General features: G+C 46.5%; 1 protein-coding gene across 1 annotated transcript in view; it reads right to left on the bottom strand.

Moving 5' to 3' along the window:
* LOC135217784 (mediator of RNA polymerase II transcription subunit 12-like protein) overlaps positions 1-14,882 on the bottom strand; it is a 375,610-nt gene that overhangs the window by 312,069 nt on the left and 48,659 nt on the right.

Raw genomic sequence — 14,882 nt, 5'->3', positions numbered from 1 at the left:
CAGAAATTCTTGTTCATAACCAGACAAAAAACAATTTACGAATACAGTGGACCCCCGTATTTGCGTTCTCTGGATTCACGGATTCACACATTCGTGGATTTCTCTCGGGAACGTTTCCCTGCATTATTCGTGGAAAATTTGCACATTCACGGTATTTTTCTATGAGAAATATACACAAATTCCTGGTTTTTTCATCAATTTCATCATAAAATGCACTTTTTGTGATAAAACTCTTAAAAAAACCAAGTATGAAAATTTTTAGTGGGTTTTTCTTGAGTTTTAACAAACAAAATAGGCTGTTCTTAGCATTTTTATAGGGGTTCCAAACATTCGCAGGTTCTAACTATTCACGGGGGAGTCTGGTTAACATCCCCCACGAATACAGAGGGACCACTGTAATGGGTCCAAGGGAGAACCCATTGCCATACCATCAACCTGAGAATATAATTTATTGTTAAAAACAAAGGCTGAGTCTTGAACGGCAACTTCTAAACATTGCTTAAAAAGAAATTTATTAAAATTATGAAATAAAAATTCTTCACTTGGAAATATTTTATCAATTATGATATTTATTGTTTCATTAATAGGGACATTCGTAAACGATGACTCCACATCAAAACTGGCCATAAAGAATTCACCATCCTGTTTAGTTATTTGATCCTGAAGTTCGTGACCATTTTTCACATTGTATTGGTTAAAAGAATACTCATTTAAAATCGCTAAAAATTTAGATATATTAAAAGATGAACTGTTGTAAGCTGCCATAATTGGTCTAATAGGCAAGCCAGGCTTATGAATTTTTGGTAGTCCATATAAAATGCTAAATGAAGAGCTCATGTATCCAGAATGAAACAGTGTTCTTGGAAACCTCTTCCCTAGAATGACCAGTGCTGACAAAAAGTCTACGACATCTACATAGGTCTTAGATGACAAGTCCTTTTCAGGTAGCATTTCAGGGCTCTGACTGGACAAAGTAAGAGCTCCTGTGGATCATTGTCCACAAAGTCATTCAATGATGGATGGAAAAGGAGGCAAATCTGTCGTCATGTACTGAGGGATTTTGGGTCTTGGCCACAAATTCCGGGACAAACTCGGTCACCGACCCCAACCCCTGATATGTTTCACATCATAACTTAGGCCATGAAGCTCCCCCTATCTCTTCGAGGAAGCCAATACCAACAGGAAAACTGTCTTTAGTGTCAGATCTCTGTCAGATGAACGATGCAAGGGCTAGAATGGAACTCGAGTGAGGCTTCTCAGGACGAGCAAAACATCCCATGAGGGAGGCTTGAGTTTCCTTGAAGAACAGGTTTGTTCGAAACCCTTGACAACAAGGAAATCTCCTAAGATGAAGAGATGTCTAATCCTTTCAGGCATGACACCAACCCTAGTGCTGTTCTGTAGCCTCTGAAAGCAGAAAGAGAGAGAGACCTTTCTCATCTCTGAGGAAGATAAAAAAATCTGCTGAACAGAGGCTTTGAGTAGAGACTGTTGTAAGCCGCCATAACTGGTCTAATAGGCAAGCCAGGCTTATGAATTTTTGGTAGTCCATATAAAATGCTAAATGAAGAGCTCACGTATCCAGAATGAAACAGTGTTCTTGGAAACCTCTTCCCTAGAACAACCAGTGCTGACAAAAAGTCTATGACATCTACATAGGTCTTAGATGACAAGTCCTTTTCAGGTAGCATCTTAGGGCTCTGACTGGACAAAGTAAGAGCTCCTGTGGGTCATTGTCCACAAAGTCATTCGATGATGGATGGAAAAGGAGAAAAGTCTGTCGTCATGTACTGAGGGATTTTGGGTCTTGGCCACGAATTCTGGGACAAACTCGAACGTATGTTTCACTTCATAACTTAGGCCATGAAGCTCCCCCAACCTCTTCGAAGAAGCCAATACCAACAGGAAAACTGTTTTTAGCGTCAGATCTCTGTCAGATGAACGATGCAAGGGCTAGAATGGAACTCGAGTGAGGCTTCTCAGGACGCGCAAAACATCCCATGAGGGAGGCTTGAGTTCCCTTGAAGAACAGGTTTGTTCGAAACCCCTGAACAACAAGGAAATCTCCTATGATTAAAAGATGTCTAATCCTTTCAGGCATGACACCAACCCTAGTGCTGTTCTGTAGCCTCTGAAAGCTGAAAGAGACCTTTCTCCTCTCTGAGGAAGATAAAAAAATCTGCTGAACATAGGCTTTGAGTAGAGAGAAACACTGTCGGCGACACCAATCACAGTACTGTCCATTTCCCCTGGTGAACTGCTGAAGAGGATTTTCTGAGGTAACTAGACATATGTCCCACTACTTCCTGAGAAAATCCCCTCGCTCAAAAGAGATACTTGATAGTCTCCATCTGTGAAGAGACAGATTCTACTGACTAGTGAAATCCTTTCAACATGAGGTTGACAAAGACGTTGTCACCACAGAGGAATCTCTCTTGGAACCTCTGCCAGAAGAGACAGAAGGTCTGGGAACCACTCTGCTTGAGGCCACAGAGGAGCTACCATGGTCATTCTGAGATTTCAAGAACTCATTACCCTGTTCAGACTAGAACTAGGGGATCCAGGACCACTGAATAGTAAACCTCCAGTTTTCTGTTGAATTGAGTTGAGAAGAGGTCTAGCATAAGCCTCCCCCGACCCGAAAAAGCCTGTCCATCACGACCAAATGAAAAGACCATTCCATGCCTAGGATCTGGTTCCGACGACTCAAGTCTGTTGGCTACCACATTCCTCTTGCCCAGAATGTACCTGGCAGAGAACTCTACCCAGTTGTTGATTGCCCATTGGCGTAATTCCTTTGTCAAGGAATACAGGGGATGAGCCACCAGTCCCCCCGTTTGTTCACATAAGCCACCACCATGGTGTTGTCGGACATCAGACTTACTGAATGACCTTCCACTTTCTCCTGAAACTCCTCGTATGCACAGGAGTTGCCAGATCTCACAGATTCCTTGTTTACAATCTTTGATTGTTTTCAACCTGTTACCAGCTGGCACTTGGAAAATATCCTATTATTAAGACCAATCCTATTATTAAGACCAAAGGTTTGTTCCACATATGAACAATAGTCTTTTTCAACTTCTCGTGGAAGGCAGGGAGAATTTTTTAGAATCTTTTTCTTACACCATGTGCATTTGCATATCTTCCTCTTTCCATCGATGTTTTTTTTTTTTTTTTATTGGTAAACCTCAAGGTTTCCTCACCCCAGGGTGCTACATGTTTTTTTTGCCCAGCTCTTAAAGGTTAAATTTAATTTAAAAAAAAAACACATGGACAATTAAGACAATAAACTAGCTTGGTAGCACCAAATTAAGAAAAGTTAAGTTCATCTTAGTTTTACCAGACCACTGAGCTGATTAACAGCTCTCCCAGGGCTGGCCCAAACGATTAAATTTTTTTACGTGGCTAGAAACCAACTGGTTACTTAGCAATGGGACCTACAGCTTATTGCGGGATCTGAACCACACCATATCGAGAAATGAATTTCTATCACCAGAAATAAATTCCTCTGATTCCGCGTTGGCCAAGCCGGGAATCGAAATTCCGACCACCAGATTGCCAGCCGAGCGTGAAAACCACTCATCTAGGGAGGAACTACCAAATTAAGAACTAGTCAGAACAGAGTAAGAGGAAGAACATACACACACCAATACACTAAAGAATAATTAGTTCTTAAAAAAATATAGATAATTGTTGTCAGCATACAAAATACAAAGCTAATTGAGAAAAGAGCACAGCAATATATAATTACTTATCAGTTTATACCGGTCATTACTTGATATCACTTACCACCATGCAAATACTAAAAAAAACTGAAGATCAAAATAAAAATTATGGTAACTACAGTGGGGCCTCGTTATTCACGGGGGATAGGGCCCAGAACCCCCCCGTGATAAGTAAATACCCGTGTTATCCTGATACCCCCCTCAAAAATTGCTTAAAATGACAATTTGTCGAAAATTGCATTTTTCCTAACTATACAAACCTGAGGTCCTTTAACAATAGGAAGTAGCAGCGGCAGCTGGAAACGGTCGTAAGCTTCGAACAAGGGGAGAACGGTAGTTAACTGCTTGTCCGATCGGTCGCGCGGCGAGGTAAACAAATCACTTTTGCTTTTGGCCATGCAAAATACGCAGAGTGAGGGGTGGCATGAGGAGGGACTATATGTAAAGGACCTCAGGTTTGTATAGTTAGGAAAAATGCAATTTTCGACAAATTGTCATTTGTTCCGACACGTAATACAAACCCTCGGTCCTTTAACAATAGGAAGACTCACTTCTTGGTGGAGGAATCTGAGTCTTTTGATGAACAGACTGGTGTTCGTCCATCCCTGGAATGCCTCCCTGGTCGTAAGAGCGAGGGAGGGATCCAAGCCTCTGTCCGATTGATCGGGGTGTGCACCGCAGGATCAATGGTCAGACCTCTGGGCCGAGTACTAAGAGAGAGGCAAGCGTATCTCTTTGTACCAGCATTGTAAGAACTTTTTCCTTTACAGGAGCAAATGTAAAGTAATGGGTTTGTCTCATGTAGGCATCCACTTTCTACCCCTTGTTTGGAGAAATGTGGATATAACACTCCTATCTCTAGTTAAAGAGATAGAATGGAGCTCTGTTGAATAGCTTACCTGCATCTACTCCCTTCCAGCAAGGTAACGACCGTATCCCTCTGCCCACAGGTAGAGGTAGAGAAAGATGGTGAAGAGAAGCCAGTCACTCTCTCATTCGCACATTCATTCTCCCAGTCATACCAGGAATCGATGCTGTTCTGCCTGCTCGGGTGCTGGGTAAGCTTACACAACGTGTTGAGCAGCCACCACAGGTCCCAAGGAAAAAGTATCCAAGGACTTGTGGGCAATATCCCGAAGGTAGAAGGACGTGAAGGTGGTCTGGTTGGCCCAGACACCTGCCTTCAGGACCTGCGCCACGGAGAAGTTCTTACGGAACGCTAAGGAGGGTCCGATACCTCTGACTTCGTGGGCTCTCGGTCGGAGCGTACGGATGTCGTCGCTACCATCAGCCTCGTAGCTCTCCTGATCACCTCACGCAGCCAGAAAGAAAGCGTTGTTCTTGGAAACTTCTTTCTTGGTAACCCCAGTGCTAACGAAGAGGCGTCAACACTCAGGCCCTGAGATGTCGAGTTCTCTTCAGAGGTAGCGCCGTAGCGCCCTCACAGGACAAAGCAGCATCTCATCCGCATCGTTATCGGTGAAGTCCAGAAGGGAGGGGAATCGTGAAAGACTCGAACCTGTCGTCAGGGATCGACGGATTCTGAGTCTTAGCTACGAAGTTCGGACGAAATCGAGCGTCACAGATCCCCAGCCTCTGGTAGTTTTTTAACATCATAAGAAAGGCCATGATAGTTCCCCTACTCTCTTCGCCGATGCCAGGGCCAGCAAGAAGAGGGTCTTGAGAGTCAGATCCCTGTCTGACGACCTCTCGGAGTGCTCGAAGGGTCTTCGAGTCAAACTCCTCAGTACGAGAGTCACATCCCACGCAGGGGCCTGAGTTCCCTGGGTGGGCAAGACCTTTCGAAGCTCCTCATTAGCAAGGAGATCTCGAACGAATTCGAGATGTCCTCCAGTCCCCTCAGTTTTAGGACGAGAGCCAGGGCGGCTCTATATCCGTTTAACTGTGGGTACTGAGAGGAGCTTTCTCTCGGCGAAGAAACACGAGGAAATCCGCTACCTGCTGAAGAGTGGCTCTGAGAGGAGACAGACCCTGTCTACGACACCCCACCACAGAAGACGGCCCCAATTCCCCTGGTACACAGCTGCGAGGGACTGTCGGACGTGTCCAGCCATCTCTGTTGCTGCGCTACGAGAAAAGCCTCTCGTTCGCAAGAGATGGTGGATAACCAGCCAGCGTGAAGTTGAAGGGACTGGACTGCTTGGTGGTACCGTTCTACGTGTGGCTGGGCTAGAAGGTTGTGTCCAAATGGGTAGCTCTCTCGGTGCGTCCGCAAGAGAGCCAGCAGGTCCGATACCAAACGCTTGCGGCCGTTTGGGAGCCACCAGGATCATTCTGAGATTGGGAGTGACCAGCGCTCGACTGATCACTTTCCGAATCAGACAGAAGGGAGGAAAGGCGTAAGCGAAGAGGTTGTCCCAGGGGTGTTGGAGAGCGTCCTCTGCAGCTGCCCATGGGTCCGGCACAGCTGAAAAGAAAACCTGAAGTTTTTCTGTTGTGCCGGGTGCGAACAGGTCTACGACCGGTCGCCCCCACAGGTTGAAGAGCCTTTCCGCTACGTCTTGTGTAGAGACCATTCGGTCCCTATCACCCTGATCCCGACGGCTGAGCTTGTCTGCTACTACATTCCTCTTGCCTGGAATGTAGCGTGCTGACAGCTCTATCGAGTGAGCCGTGGCCCACTCGTGCACCTGCACCGTCACTATGGAGCGGAAGAGACACTAGCCCCCCCATGCTTGTTGACATATGCCATACTGTGGTGTTGTCGCACATCAACACCACTGAGTGTCCCACCAAGCGGTCCTGAAACTCTTGGAGAGCGTTGAACGCCGCCTTGAGTTCCAGGACATTGATGTGAAGGTGCTTTTCGTGATGGTCCCACACACCTGCAGTCAGCAACTCCTCCAGGTGTGCGTGCGCCCCATCCCTCGGTCGATGCGTCTGAGAACAGAAGCATCTCCGGGGGGGGAGTGCGTATGGGCACTCTCTTAAGAGGTTCTTGTCGTCGAGCCACCAGGCTAGGTCCTGCCTCACCTTGTCCGTGATAGCCACGGGAAAGTAAGGAGGATCCTTGGCCTGAGACCAACTCTCCCTTAGCCTCCATGGAGAGACCGCAGGTGAAGACGCCCGTGAGGGACTAACTTCTCGAGTGACGACAGATGGCCGATCACGACTTGCCATTGCTGTTGCTGCCTGTTTCCTGCCGCGACAGGAACCGGCCGGCTGCCTCCCTGAATTTGCTGATACGCAAGTCTGCGGGAAAGACCTGCCCTGCTACCGTGTCTATTAGCATACCCAGGTACTTCATCTTCTGCTTGGGTTCGAGATCAGACTTCTCGTAGTTTTATCACGATCCCAGATCGCGACAAAACTTGAGGAGTCGATCTCTGTCCTGTAGCAACTGCGAGCGGGAGCTCGCCAGGACTAGCCAATCGTCGAGATACCTCAGAAGACGTATCCCGTGCGAATGGGCCCAAGCCGACACCAGAGTGAAACACTCGCGTGAACACCTGTGGGGCGGTTGAGAGACCGAAACAAAGTGCCCTGAATTGGTACACCGTCCCGTCGAAGATGAAGCGGAGGTACTTTCTGAGGACTGATGGATGGGTATTTGAAAATACGCGTCCTTCAAGTCCACTGAAAGCATGAAATCGTTCCCCCTGATCGAGTCGAGCACCGACGCGTGCCGACTCCATCGTGAACCGCGTCGTGCGAACGAAGCGGTTCAGGGGAGAGAGGTCTATCACCGGACGCCAGCCCCCCCGATGCTTCTCCACTAGGAAGAGGCGCTGTAAAAGCCCGGTGACTGGTCCTCCACGATTTCTACAGCTCGTTTCGCCAGCATGGTCTTGATCTCCTGTCGAAGAGCGTTGTCCTTTGCTGATCCCCGGGACATAGGTCTGTAGGTGGACCGGTTTGGAGATGACCCGGGGGGGCGAGACTCGAAGGGTAGTAGATATCCCTCCCGAAGGACGTCTACTATCCATTTCTCGGCGCCGTAGCGCTGCCAAGATCGCCCAATGGCTCGCTAGGAACACCCCCCCACTTCCGGCAGCAGGTGAGGGGGAACGCCGTCCCTAGCGTTTTTCCCTCCTCGTTTCGACTTCTTTCCAGCACACCTCCTCGGGGAAAGGAGGGCTGGGAGGAGGGCTGGTTGCGGCCTCCTCTAGCAGATTGCCCAGTAACCTTCGAGACTGCCTGGTGAACTAAGCGGTCACTCTCGTCAGTGCGCCGCCTTTCCACCGCAGCGTCCACCATCTCTCCAGGAAAGAGAGCTGGGGAACTCCTAAGAGGTCCATTTCGAAGCCCGAGTGCCGCCTCACGCCCGGCCCCCTTGGTCACTCGGGTAAGGACTGCGTCCCTACGTCGAAGAACCAAGTTGGCCCACAGGTTAGCAGTCCTCCAGACTGGCACAGTCTCCTAAAAGAAGCGTCGTCTTCGAGAGCAGAACTCCCGGAGCCGGCCGCTACTTTGGATATTGTGAGGGACCACAAATCCAACCAGGAAACTGCCTGGAATGCTGCCATAGCGGTAGATTCCAGGGCAAGTGCCTCCTGCTGCGAGAACCATAGGTTCTCCGACAGGAGCTGCTGCAGGGACACACCTGGAGTCAGCCTCGCTAACTCCGGGTTAACCTGTTTAGGCAGTATCGGGTCTTCCGAAGGCACGTAGAATCGCCTCTGCCGCTGTAGAGGAGGAGGAAGCAGCTTAGAAGACCGTCCGGACTTTAGCAGTCCTCCCGTCCTGAGACGAGATTCTCCACCTGATCCAGGACCGAGTCTGCAAGCTCAGATCGCGTAACCCCACCATCATTTTGGGCTCCCTCTTGGGACCCCAAAATGATTCGAGCCGGGACGTGGGCTCTGCCGGTGGTAGCGGCGATCCTTCCGCGAGGTCATTATGCAGACGCATCAGCTTAATGACCTCTGCAAAGTTCCTCTGTATCTCGGGAGTTACTGCGTCTTGTGGAGTAGGACCGTCCAGTCCCTCCAGCAAGAGCATATCCCGCGATACTCCTCCTTCAGAAGGAGGAACAGCGACAGACCCCTGACGTCGCCTCCAACTACTTGCGCGTTACGTTCTGGTCGGTCCTAAAACCGTGCCTGAGCCGTACGGCGTCATAGCTGGGTCACGAGCGGCGCACCTCTCGTGATCGCTCCTCGGTAGCCTCGCTCCTCCCGGTATAGCCCGAGGAGGTTGAAGGTACGGGAGAGGCAGACCTGACGCTCCCGCGCTCGCTGCTGGCAGGACCAGCGTGCGTGGAGGGCTGCTGCTGATCGTCAACCCGCGGTGACGGTCGAGCAGCAGGCCTAGCCTTGCCGCTCGCCTGGGGCGATTGGCTCGGCTGAGAACGTCGAGACCGATCTCTAGCGTCAGGCGAGCTGCCGCTGGTCACCGTCTCCGCCCGGTCCCATCGGGAGCGGCGACGGGTGACCTGCTAGGCTCCTCTGTCGCGTCGAGACCGGCCAGCGTCCTCTCGGCGCGTCGAGCCGCTGGTACCGGCGGCCGCGGGGACTCCTTCCTCGCCTCAACCCGTGGCTGGTCAGCGACCGTCACGTCAGCCCGAGCAGCCAGTTGATCGCTGCGAGAGCGTCTACTGGCCTGGCGAGAGTCGTGTGCACGACTCTCGCCAGTCTTCTGCTCCGCGCCGCTGTCTTGACGGCGAGCGAGCTCGGGCGTCAAAACTTTGGCTGGACGGTCTTCTTTGGAAGAGGCGTCCACTCGGTGCTTCTCGCGAAGCGAGCACGGCCGAGACGGAACCTGGTTTAGCGGCAGAACCGCTAGCACCAGGTGAGGACGCACCCAGCCGAGGCTGGTGCACCTCTGGTCCCCGTCGACTTCTTCTTTGCAGAAGAAGCGACGGGCCCCGTTCCCGAAGGAACAGGAGGACCAGCAGAAGAGCTCCCCAGCTCGCCTGAGCGAGCCGGGCCCTTAGAAGATCCCGAAGGAGTCTTCTTAGGGGGGGAGGAGGCAACCTTCTTCTTCTTCGGCTGTTTGGCCTTAGAAGTCGAAGGGGAAGGAGAGGCAGCAGACGACGAAGAAGACGACGAAGACGACGACGACACCTTTCTTCTTCCTCTTCCTCTTCTTCTTCGCCAGGCTCCGCAGGACAGACGTCAGGTCTTCCATCCAGGAGGGAGCCGGGGCAGTTGCCGAAGCAACAGGGCCCGACTGCACCTGTCCGGAAAGACCTGAGACTGTGACAGCACCACCAACAGCAGGGACAACAGGAACAGGTCCAGGAACAGCAGAACGGCAGAACATCTGAAAGTGAATGAGCAGCAGGCACCTGATCTGAAAGGGAATGAGTGGCTGGAACAGCAACAGGTACGGCAGGCACGGCAGGTACCACAGGAGAGCCAGGCGTCCTGTCGGCAGCTACCGTCATCCTCGGCACTGGCGGCAGGTCCAGGGGGTACTCTTTGGGCAGCGGAAGTCCGGGGTCGGCAATACAAAGAACCCAGGTGGCGGTGGCACCGTCCTCTTTGGCACGGCAGGAATTGGTTCCTGGATTGCAGCCGTGGGTGTTACCGACATGATATGGTGTATACACAGGTGCGGTGGCATCTCATATGCTGGTGTCGAGATTGTGGTTGTGTAGTGGGTTACCGCACCATGAGTAACCACTGCCGACCCCGCCAACCGCTGAATCAACCCCTGTATGCTCGGCACTCCCTGCAGTCCCAGCGACTCCCACACCTGTCCAGGTCGTCCTTCGCTGATGGCACACCTGCGGAAGCAACAGTCGGGTTAGTTAGAGGGGCTTCCTCGCGCCTGGGGGGAGTAGAACCCCACCCAGAGCGGACGGAAGACCCCGAGTACAACTGGACGGTCCGGGTAGCGGGCGCCCTCCTCCACACTCGACGGATCGAGAGAGGAGAAGGACTCCGCTACCCCCCCCGCAGGGGAAGGCGCGAAACGTGTGGGGGCTGGCCGGGGGGCAAGGAAAGAGGACGAAGTGTCCGTTAACCAAAGGAGGGTCACTGGACTTTCCGATGACTTCTTGGGAGGCCTAAGTCTCTTCCTGCCCTCGTACAGCACCCACTGCGCCTCGACCAATGCATACACGTTACACAGGGCTCGTTGCGGGAGCACTCTCGCCCCCGACAACGAGTACAAACTTCGTGAGGATCTACATCCACAAACGATCTGAATCCTCCACATCTACGCCCTCCAGCCCGGGACACACTCTACGGGCGACCGGGGGCGAGGTGATAAATCTCCATTTCTTCCTCACTCATCATAATTGATCAAAAAGAAATGCAAAGTACTTACAATCACTCTGAATTATACAGAAAGAGAGGGCAAATACTCAAACTCAAAGCAAACGACAAAGCGGGCAGAGCGATGACGAGCACGTCCTATCCACACACGGCCGAAAGCAAAAGTGATTTGTTTACCTCCCAGTCGCGCGGCGCGCGACGATCGATCGGACAAGCAGTTTTAACTACCGCTTCTCCCCTTGTTCGAAGCTTACGACCGTTCCAGCTGCCGCTAGCTACTTCCTATTGTTAAAGGACCGAGGGTTTGTATTACGTGTCGGAACAAACTGCCTACTTTAATAGTTAACCCACCCAAGACCACTATTCCAATGTTTATAACTGCCTACTTTAGTTCAAACACCAAATATGTTTTCAACTATCACCTAAAACTAAATTCAAGACAGTTTTAAAGTTATTGTACAAAATTAGCCTTAAAAAATAAATGTAGTATATGTACTACTGTACATATGTAGCCTACTAGCCTAGGGATTACAGCTAGAAGCCTACATACACATGGTGGGCCTCTTTTTTTTTACAAGGAAGAGAGGATGAGTGGTAAAAGAAAACTAAATCATATGTAAATCATATGGGTACTCACCAACAATCTATGTTGATAAAAGATGGCGACGATTTTGCAGTGCAATCCAGTAATATAATAACGATAATGCTACCAACAGTATGCAGCGAAACATCTCTTCCCTTCGTCACAACACGTTAATACTAGTATATTCCACGTAAAAACCTTCATCTGACCTTTAGGCGTCTTTCCCATAAGATAAAAGAATCAGGGCTTTTGGATGCCACATAATTAACTCGTTTATATGGGTACAATTTAAAGAACGCGCCGCACCACATTTCATAACAACAACAAACAAACGTGAGTAGGCCAGTGTTGCCAACTGGGAATGGCAATTTCTTGCTAGATTTTGTTCCATAAAAGGCTAAAAAAAATCACATACCGTATATACTCGAATAACGTGCAATCTCCCATATCGTGCGACCCCCTAATTTTCACCAATCCAAACAGTGGTTTTTTGTGTTTTTTGTCATGTATCTCATGTATCATGCAAGTTCATAAGGTTGGTGGTTTAGCCTGCTAATGGCCGAGTCATTCAGATGTGTGCTGATGCTAGTCAATTTACGGTAATTTTCTTATTAATCTCGAGAATTGAATAGAAAATCTCAAGATTAAAAAAAAATTCCCAAGATAATAAAATAATTGTAAAAATAACATGCCTTGGAGTCCTTAATCATTCTCTCTCTCTCTCTCTCTCTCTCTCTCTTCTCTCATCTCTCTCTCTCTCTCTCTCTCTCTCTCTCTCGGTCTCTCTCTCTCTCTCAGGAATAAATACGTACGTACTGTAATTTGCAGTAAATGTGTAGACATTGTGTGCGTGTTTAAAAAAAATGTGCAGTACACACACATTCCGATGTTTCAGTTTGGAATTTTTCAGATTTCGGAAATGTGAGGTCAGATGCATAATCAAACAAACACCACTACTGCAGCAAAAACATTTTTTCCCTTTATGTTTTTCATTATTGTTATTTATTAATTACAGTTTAAATTTATAAATATTAATATAATACTGTTAAATGAATGTGAGATAATTAAGATCACCTATAATAAAATAGTGGGACAATTAATACCATATGTTCACTAATAGGTATTATTTTCAAAACAAAACATTCCGTAAAACACAAAAAATATATGTACAACAATCAAAATATAATAATGTTTTTGCAGTTCAACTTGTGAATTTTAACAATAAGTATGACTATATATATATTTTACCATATCGATCTTGAAGTTGAAGAGTCGTAAAATTCTGAGGATGGTCCGGGAAAAGGATTTGTACTTTGTGATTACGTATCGCTACAACACCAAGTGGTATTTTCATACCACTATATTGATGACGCATCGCTACGACACACTGGTGTTTTTTCATACCACTATACGTTAAAGTTAAAAACATGACATAGAATCGACTTTGCGACTTCGTTCACTTTGAGATTTTTAACGATACAATAACTATCATTTGTACTACTAAAACCATCTTCACATAAGTAATTTTTTCGTAAGATATGTGTTGTTGCAAAAGCTAGCTTATACATAAAAGGCTTTTATAATTTAAGAAATCATCTTAGATATACATATGCACCCAAACTCATTGTGGGGAAATTTACTACTGTTTTTCCTCGGATATTGAAATACTTTTAGCATCATTCAAACACTTTAATAATATAATGCATAAATACTAGGCTACGTATACATATTTACATCGTATACAAATACTACATACAGTTATATACACATACTTTTATATACAAAGTTAACAGTTATATACACATACTTTATATACAAAGTTAATCATATGAGTAGTGATCAGACGACAGCTGTGCACTGGACTACGTACGCACTACTTGGAAGATTAAAACGAACAAAAATTTTGTTGTTGTTAGTCGCTGGGATAGATTAACATTTTTCCAGAGATTAAAAAGCTGAATTTTGTTTTGAAGGTATGTCAACCGCGATATATATTATTGTTTTCACGAAGGAATATTATATAAAGAAAATTATTGAGTAATTTTTGCCGTCAGCAGTCAGAAAATCACGAACATGGTAACGTTCAAACCTAGTGCCATCCATGGCGTATGTCTATAAATAGAACAGAAGCAGAGGGCAGTCATTGGATAACAGATCTCCATGGCTACCAACCAACCAATCAGGTGTTAGTTATACTACTCTGTAATTTCTTAGAATGAACGTTTACACACACGAAGCTAACGATGATGTAGTGTTTTGCATACAGTACGTAGTTTTAGTTTTTATTATTATTGTAAGTATTTTTACTGATTTCATGAAGAATAGAATGATTCCCTTCTCATTACTTTGAATGCAAAATGGCTTGAAGATTCTTCCGCAAAAAGAAGAGAAAAAAAAAAATTCCTTAGAAGATGATACTATTTACTAACGCGGTTTGACATACCTTCAAAACAAATTCAGCTCTTTAATCTCTGGAAAAATGTTAATCTATCCCGGCGACTAACAACAACAAAATTTTTGTTTGTTTTTATCTTCCAAGTAGTACGTACGTAGTCCAGTGCACAGCTGTCGTCTGATCACTACTCATATGATTAATTTTGTATATAAAAGTATGTGTATATACTGTTAACTTTGATATAAAAGTATGTGTATATAACTGTATGTAGTATTTGTATACGATGAAATATATATAGCTAGTATTTATGCATTATATTATTAAAGTGTTTGAATGATGCTAAAGTATTCAATATCCGAGGAAACAGTAGTAAATTTCCCCACAATGAGTTTGGGTACATATGTATATCTAAGATGACTTAAATTATAAAAGCCTTTTATGTATGTATAGCTAGCTTTTGTAACAACACATATCTTACGAAAATTACTTATGTGAAGATGGTTTTAGTAGTACAAATGATAGTTATTGTATCGTTAAAAATATCAAAGTGAACGAAGTCGCAAAGTCGATTCTATGTCATGTTTTTCCTAAACGCGTTGACTTAAAGGAGAACGTTATTATTGGTTGTTTTATCACTGGCACAACCCCATAACAATGCAGTGTATGTATGATAATTCTAAACTATTATTCACTACCAAAATAACGATGATATATTTTGTATTGAAAATTAATGTTACGTCATATTCCCAAACATTATTACTACGTAGCATGAATAGTACTATAAAAAATTTCGAAGATAATCTTGCTGTGAACGCTACCATAATTTGATTTTCATATACGTACGTACATTTTGTCAGCTGGCTGGCCTCGCATAGATAAAAATTGATTTCACTGATATGGAATTACTCCACGAATAGCCTTTTTATTATGAAGATATGACGATAATATATAAGGTAAAAAATGCTTTTATGTATTTCGTTTACGCTTCGTCGCCA

Source organism: Macrobrachium nipponense, chromosome 7 (assembly GCF_015104395.2).
Source record: "Macrobrachium nipponense isolate FS-2020 chromosome 7, ASM1510439v2, whole genome shotgun sequence".
Lineage (NCBI taxonomy): Eukaryota > Metazoa > Arthropoda > Malacostraca > Decapoda > Palaemonidae > Macrobrachium > Macrobrachium nipponense.
This window is presented reverse-complemented; position numbering and strand designations above follow the sequence as displayed.